Source organism: Manis javanica, chromosome 13, assembly GCF_040802235.1.
Source record: "Manis javanica isolate MJ-LG chromosome 13, MJ_LKY, whole genome shotgun sequence".
Classification (NCBI taxonomy): Eukaryota; Metazoa; Chordata; class Mammalia; order Pholidota; family Manidae; genus Manis; species Manis javanica.
In genome coordinates, this window is record NC_133168.1 from 99,974,473 (window position 1) to 99,982,744 (window position 8,272).

The window sequence follows — 8,272 nt, forward strand, 5'->3', positions numbered from 1 at the left end:
CCCCTCGGCCAATCAGCGGCCGCGGCGGGTGCCTGTGGAGTGGGGGCGGGGCGCGGTCCTGCGCGCCAACTCCCCTCGGCCAATCAGCGGCCGCGGCGGGTGCCTGTGGCGTGGGGGCGGGGCGCGGTCCGGCGCGCCAACTCCCCTCGGCCAGTCAGCGGCCGCGGCGGGTGCCTGTGGCGTGGGGGCGGGGCCCGGGGCCCGCGAGCCTCCTCCCCTCGGCCAGTCAGCGGCCGTGGCCGGCGCCTGTGCGCGCCGCTCTCCCTGCGCCGGTCGGGGGGAGCACGAAGGCGGCGTGTCGTCAGCTGCAGCCGGAGTCCTCGGCAGGCGCTGCGGGGCCGCTGAAGGCGGTGAGACGGGATTTCCCTGCTGAGAACTTCGCCGCCGCCGCCGCCGCCCCCCCCCGAGGCCCGCCGCCGCCCGCTAACGGGACCCCCTGAGCGCGTGAGGACCCTGGGCCGCGGGCAGGCGGCGGCGGCCCCTCAGTATGGCCCGCGGGGGTCCCTCCCGGCCCCGAGCGGCGGCGGGCGGCCGACTCCAACGTTGAGCGCAGGCCGGCGGGCGGGTGGTGGCCGCTCCGGACGCCCCAGCTGCACTTGCTCCGGGCGCTGCTTCACGGTAGGACGGGGCGCTGGCGCGGGGCTCCCGGGGAAGCGGTGCGGCGGTGCGCGGGGCTCCCGGAGGAGCGGGGCGGCGGTGCGCGGGGCTCCCGGAGGAGCGGGGCGGCGGTGCGCGGGGCCCCCGGAGGAGCGGGGCGGCGGTGCGCGGGGCCCCCGGGGAAGCGGGGCGGCGGTGCGCGGGGCCCCCGGAGGAGCGGGGCGGCGGTGCGCGGGGCCCCCGGAGGAGCGGGGCGGCGGTGCGCGGGGCCCCCGGAGGAGCGGGACGGCGGTGCGCGGGGCCCCCGGAGGAGCGGGGCGGTGGTGCGCGGGGTCCCCGGAGGAGCGGGACGGCGGTGCGCGGGGTCCCCGGGGAAGCGGGACGGCGGGGCGCGGGGCTCCCGGAGGAGCGGGGCGGCGGTGCGCGGGGCTCCCGGAGGAGCGGGGCGGCGGTGCGCGGGGCCCCCGGAGGAGCGGGACGGCGGTGCGCGGGGCCCCCGGAGGAGCGGGGCGGCGGTGCGCGGGGTCCCCGGAGGAGCGGGACGGCGGTGCGCGGGGTCCCCGGGGAAGCGGGACGGCGGGGCGCGGGGCTCCCGGAGGAGCGGGGCGGCGGTGCGCGGGGCTCCCGGAGGAGCGGGGCGGCGGTGCGCGGGGCCCCCGGAGGAGCGGGGCGGCGGTGCGCGGGGCTCCCGGAGGAGCTGGGCGGCGGTGCGCGGGGCTCCCGGAGGAGCGGGGCGGCGGTGCGCGGGGCTCCCGGAGGAGCGGGGCGGCGGTGCGCGGGGCTCCCGGAGGAGCGGGGCGGTGGGGGCCGTGGGGTTGTCGGGACGCGGCCGCCGGGCGCGGGGTTCTGTGAGTCTGCTGGTGTTTTGTTCCCTTTTTCTTTGTTGCTTTGCTCCACAATGGAGGGAAATCACTTGGTACTTGTCTCTCTCCGCCAGGCCATTGCACTGAGCGTAATATTCCCTCCAGCTCCATCCGTGTTGTTGCAACTGCTAGGATTTGTTTCTTACGTCTGAGTAGCTTTCCATTGTGTGCATGTGCCACCGCGTCTTTATCCATTCATCTACTGAGGGACACTTAGGTCGCCTCCATATCTTGGCTATTGTCAATGGTGCCGCAATAAACATAGGGGTGCGTATGTCTTTTGGAATCTGAGAAGTTGTTTTCTTTAACATAATAGTGTGTTATTGGTTTATAACCGAAAATATAAAGTCAGTAGACAAGTCCATACCGATCCAAATGATCGACTGAATAAATAAAGGCGGTGTCCTGGGGAGGAACGTGATATATTTAGGTCCTCCTTCCCCAGGAGTATGGGCTGGGCTCCGTGACCCGTTTCCAAAGAACGGGATATGGAGGAGGTGCGCAGTGGTGAAACTGTCAGTATTACTACAACTGACTGACCAAGATTACCATCACCAGGGAGAAATCGGCTGATAACTTCATTCCCGGGTATGTTGTGATTAAGCAGAGCAGTTCGCTTCCGTGGTGGTCTTCCCTGAAATACGCAGCCCCAGGCTGATTTTGAGGAAAATATGAGACAAACGCAAATGGGCAGCTCTCTACCAAGTGCCTGAGCTACCCTCTTCACAACTACCATGATCACAAACAACAAGGAAAGACTGAGAAACTTTCCCAGACCAGAGGAGACTTAATGACTAAGTGCAGTGTGGTGTCCTAACTTGATTCTGGAAAAGCTATTTATGTGAAAAGTGGTGAAATCCAATAAAGTCTATAGCTTACTGAACAGTCATGTACCAATAACTTAATTAGTTTTGACATATGTACCATTGTTATTTAAGATGTTAACTTAGGAGAAGCTGGGTACTGTCTGCACTACCTTTGCAACTTAATTTAAACTCCAAAATAAAAAGCTAAAAGAAAATCTTTTCTAATGTAAGACCGCTACTGGTGCATTATAAAGTATCAAAATGAAAAAGACCGTTCTCGGTGTTGGTGAGGCTGAGGAGTAATTAGAACTCTCGCACACTTTGAACATGTGGTTGAACAAGTTGACTTACCATTTTTGGAAAATTGTTTAGCAGTATCTAATAAAGTTGGATTGGTGGACCTCCCCATCTCCTACGACTGCTATTTCAGACCTAGTTAAACAACGTCTTTCTCATCAGAAAGGGGTATATTTATCACCAAATGACATCACGGCATCCCTATACCCTATTAGTCCCATGTTGGAAACAGCTCAAATATCCATTAATGATAAAGTGGCAAATAAATGGTGGTATATTCAAACGATATAATGCTTTACAACGATCTTGAACTGACTTGCAACCAAAAACACCTTAGAAGAAACTACAAAATGGAACGTGTAGGGATGTTCACATCCCCATCTTCCATGGTGGGGTGGTGAGAGAGAAAGGCTGGGCCATCTGGGTCAAGCAAATGTAGGATTGAGTGTATCTGTGGCCCTCTGCAGAGTGCCCCCAAATCCATCCTGAGTCAGACACACCAGTACAGGGGCTTGGCACATTGTTTCCGCCGCCACTCAATTTTTTTTTTTGTATCATGAAAATGCTCGCTTATATTACACAATAGCAACTCACCATTCACAGTCTCTAAGGTCAAGCCTGAAGATTTTAATTAGGTGTATAGCAAAACCACAAAGAAAAAAGTGTTTTCCAAATAAACCTTTTGAAATGAGTAAAGAACTATATCATTGCCTGTAGATGATGTATGACAATTCAGTGTTAAATAGACTGTGTGTATTCACTCAAGACTTAAATCAGTGTAGATCTAAAAAGGAATTAGTCATTGTTTCTAACAATAATCTGTCTCAAATTGTAATGTTCTCTGTAGGGCTTGTCTGTTTGATTTTACTTGAGGGAAGAATTTCAAATTGTATGCCTAAAAGGATAACAGATATAATTATCTAAATCTAGAACAACTGAAAATGTTTCACCCAAATAAATGGATATTTTTGCCTTGTTTTTCTTTTATTATCTGGGTAATTGCTGCCATTTCCACCTGATTTAGTGTATGTGGCTGTAATTTGGATATTATTTTTCAAGAAGTTATCACTTGAGTTTCACAGCTTAGTGATTAGAAGCTGAAAGGTTGACACTGAGAAATGCAGTTGGGGCCATGCAATTTTTTTTTTGGTATATTTAATATACAATTACATGAGCAACATTGTGGTTCCTAGATTTCCCCCATTATCAAGTCCCCCCCACATACCCCATTGCAGTCACGGTGCATCAGCGTAGTAACATGCTGTAGAGTCACTGCTTGTCTTTATGCTACACTGCCCTTCCCGTCCCACCCCTACATTATGTCTGCTAATGGTAATGCCCCTTAATTCCCCTTCTCCCTCCCTTGCCACCTGCCCTCCCCAGTCCCTTTCCCTTTGGTAACTGTTAGTCCATTCTTGGGTTTTGTGAGTCTGAGGCTGTTTCGTTCCTTCAGTATTTGCTTTGTTCTTATGCTCCACCCATGAGTGAAATCATTTGGTGCTTGTCTTTCTCCGCCTGGCGTATTTCACTGAGCATAATACCCTCCAGCTCCATCCATGTTGTTGCAAATGGTAGGATTTGTTTTCTTCCTATGGCTGAGTACTACTACATTGTGTATATGTGCCACATGTTCTTTATCCATTCATCCACTGAGGGACACTTAGGTTGCTTCCATATCTCGGCTCTTGTAAATAGTGTTGCCATAAACAAGGGTGCACATCTCTTTTTCACATTGGGCTGCTGCATTCTTAGGGTAAATTCCCAGGAGTGGGATTCCTGGGTCAAATGGTTTTTCTATTTTTAGTTTTCTGAGGAACCTCCATACTGCTTTCCACAATGGTTGAACTAGCTTACATTCCCCCCAGCAGTGTACGAGGGTTCCCCCTTTCCCCTCAGCCTCGCCAGCATTTGTTGCTTAGTCTTTTGGATGGTGGCCATCCTAACTGGTGTGAGGTGATACCTCATTGTGTTTTTTTATTTTATTTTTGATATCATTAATCTACAATTACATTAAGAACATTATCTTTACTAGACTCCCCCCATCACCAAGTCCCCCCCACATACCCCATCACAGTCACTGTCTGTCCATCAGCATAGCAAGATGCCGTAGAATCACTACTTGCCTTCTCTGTGTTGCACAGCCCTCCCCGTGCCTCCCCTACATTATGCCTGCTAGTAGTATTGCCCCCTTCCTTTTCCCCCCGCCCCCTTATCCCTCCGCTCCCACCCATCCTCCCCAGTCCCTTTCCCTTTGGTAACTGTTAGTCCCTTCTTGGGATCTGTGAGTTTGCTGCTGTTCTGCTCATTCAGTTTTTTTTCTTTGTTCTTATGCTCCACACATGAGTGAAATCATTTGGTGCTTGTCTTTCTCCACGTGGCTTGTTTCACTGAGCGTAATACCCTCTAGCTCCGTCCATGGTGTTGCAAATGGTAGGAGTCGTTTTCTTCCTATGGCTGAATAATATTCCATTGTGTATATGCGCCACATCTTCTTTATCCATTCATCTACTGAGGGACACTTAGGTTGCTTCCATTTCTTGGCTATTGTAAATAGTGCTGTGATAAACATAGGGGTTCATCTGTCTTTTTCAAACCGGGCTGCTGCATTCTTAAGGTAAATTCCTAAGAGTGGGATTCCTGGATCAAATGGTATTTCTATTTTTAGTGTTTTGAGGAACCTCCGTACTGCTTTCCACAATGGTTGAACTAATTTACATTTCCACCAGCAGTGTAGGAGGGTTCCCCTTTCTCCACAACCTCGCCAACATGTGTTAATGTTTGGTTTTTGGATGGTGGCGATCCTTACTGGTGTGAGGTGATATCTCATTGTGGTTTTAATTTGCATTTCTCTTATGACTCGCGATGTGGAGCATCTTTTCATGTGCCCGTTGGCTATCTAAATTTCTTCTTTGGAGACGTGTCTGTTCAGGTCCTCTGCCCATTTTTTTAATTGGATTATTTGCTTTTTGTCTGTTGAGGTTCGTGAGGTCTTTATATATTTTGGATGTCAACCCCTTATTGGATCTGTCTTTTATGAACATATTCTCCCATACTGTAGGATGTCCTTTTGTTCTGTTGACGGTGTCCTTTGCTGTACAGAAGCTTTTCAGCTTGATATAGTCCCACTTGTTCATTTTTGCTTTTGTTTCCCTTGCCTGGGGAGAGATGTTCATGAAGAAGTTGCTCCTGTTTCTGTCCAGGAGATTTTTTCCTATGTTTTTTTCTAAGTGTATTATGGTTTCATGAGTTACATTCAGGTCTTTGACCCATTTTGACTTTCCTTTTGTGTGTGGGGTTAGACAGTGATTCAGTTTCATTCTCTTTCATGTAGCTGTCCGATTTTGCCAACACCAGCTGTTGAAGAGGCTGTCATTTCCCCATTATAAATCCATGGCTCCTTTATCGTCTATTAATTGACCGTATATGTTTGGGTTAATATCTGGAATCTCTATTGTGTTCCAGGGGTCTGTGGGTCTGTTCTTGTGCCAGTACCAAATTGTCTTGATTACTGTGTCTTTGTAGTAGATCTTGACTTTTTATGCAGATCTACTAAGATTTGAAGTTTGGAAGTGACATCCCCCCGGCGTCATTCTTCCTTCTCAGGATTGCTTTGGCTATTCGGGGTCTTTTGTGGTTCCCTATGAAGTTTAGAACGATTGGTTCCGGTTCGTTGAAGAATGCTGTTGGTATTTTGATACGGTTTGCATTTGAATCTGTAGATTGCCTTAGGTAGGATTACCATTTTGACAATATTAATTCTTCGTAGGTTTCTCACAAGTATCCCAAACCTAAAGTCTTCCAAACTTAGTCCGTTATCTTCCTCTGCCCACAACTTTCTTACCAGTATCGGTACCTGTCCCCCAGCCATCCCAGGAAGAACCCTGGGAGACGGCTTCGCCTTCCATCCTGCGCATAGCGAGTCAGGCCCGGTTCCGCGGACTTTGCTCTTTCTCACGTCTGTGTCTCCTCTCAGTTCTCACCACCACACTGGGTTTCCAAGCTGTGACCGTCTCTCCCCTAAGCTGTGCAGTGGCCTCCTACTTGACCCCCAATCCTTCAGTGCCTCCCACTTAAATTCTTTCCCCTCACTACTGTAGATGACCTACCTATAAGAAAGTGATCATATTTCGCTGCTCAAAATCCTTCTCTGACCCTGAATGGCCAATGAAATAGAGTCTGCACTTCTTAATAAGGTGCACGGGGCTCTTTGGCACCTTCTGCTTGTCCCTTCTCCAGGGTAAAAATAGCAAACTAAGAATATAGGCATTCTTCAGTGAGATCACTTAAAGTTCCAGAAGCCAGGAGTAACTGGCCTGGAATGCTTGAGTATTCCCCAGACAAAGGAAGGTCTCTCGGGACACCCTTGTCTTGATTGTGTTTAGTGAATCATGTCATGGTGAGACTCACGTAGCCTGCTTAAAGGCCCAGCTTATTTTCTTACCTGTACCTATGTGCTCTTTCTCCTCCTCCATCCCCGTATCAAGTAATTTGCGGACTGGACAGTTCACGTAGCACGCCAGCCCAGCCATCGCAGCACAGTAAGACAGGAAAGATTCCATCTTAAAGCTAAGATTGCATTTGAAAGCCCAGGAAGTGAAGAATTAAGAGTTTTAATGTCCTGCCGATCGATTTCAACCCCGGGCAAGTTCGCTATGGATTCAATGTGATCAAAGCAATGACAGTAAACCGCTCTCGGGGTGGAAGGGCTATACCCAACTTTATTTCCACCGTGGCAGGTCAATCCCTAACATGCCATCCAATGAGAGCGAGTCTGCATGCAGCAAGCCGGTCTCTGCCCCTGGGCCTCTCTGCCTGCACAGCCGTCCTGCAGACATCCTCTAGGCCTCTGACCTCAGCGCTGCCACCACTCCAGCCTCTGCTCTGTTCTCCTGCAGCCTCGCAGCCGTGTCACCGTGTCACCCAGAGCACTGGGTGGGAGCACTTTTATATAGAGTCAGCAGCAACCGATTGCCCACATGAGTAGTGAGCTAGCCGACTAGGCCCAGGTGAGAATCCTGGCCCCAGGAATTTTCATTTTATCCACACATAACATACCCTTTAGCGAACATACAGTAACTCAGCCCACCTTAGAGGCAGGGAAGGCAGTCTTAATTGATATGCTCCCCAACCAGGAAGCTGCTATTCTGGAGGGAATCCAAGCAGTGCATTTCTTGTGTTACGCTAATTTTGCAGAATTACCCGGAGGACTGTTAAGAAACGTCATGTGTCATCTTGAGACCACTTCACAGGTCCACACCCCTAGCCCTTTGTCACATTCCTGAAAAATCCTTAAAAGGGGGATCCCCCAACCTTTCAATGCGCCTTTCTCTCTGAGGTAGCCCACACTCCCCTCTCTCTGAGTGTGCACTTTCTCTCCGTAAATAAAACTTTTACTCTCCTTCACTACTGTGTCTCTGCGTTTCAGTTCTTTGCTGCAGCGGGGACAAGAACTGAGAAAAATGCACAATGCCCTCCTAACAGGAGTCCCAGCCCAGGGGAGGGGTGGGGGTAGGAGAAGGCTGGGAGGGTGGGGGGAGAGGGGTGCGAGCATGGGAGCAGAGAGCTTAGGGAGTGTGGAAGGGAAGCCTGGAGGAGGAACTCGGAGGGGATGGCAGCTGGGGAGGGAAGCCACGGGGCCTGAGTGCTGGTGAGGCAGGGACCGTGGGTGCAGACAGAGCCGGGTGAGGGCCTCCGGAATAAAACCCCTAC

At 51.4% G+C, this 8,272-nt stretch overlaps 1 long non-coding RNA gene across 1 annotated transcript; it reads left to right on the forward strand.

The window, feature by feature from the left end:
* The first annotated feature begins 211 nt into the window (after positions 1 to 211).
* On the forward strand, positions 212 to 3,535 carry LOC140845737 (uncharacterized). Its single transcript, XR_012124590.1, has 2 exons — positions 212 to 618; positions 2,019 to 3,535. It is a non-coding gene; the product is annotated as an uncharacterized lncRNA (long non-coding RNA).
* Positions 3,536 to 8,272: the final 4,737 nt, after the last annotated feature.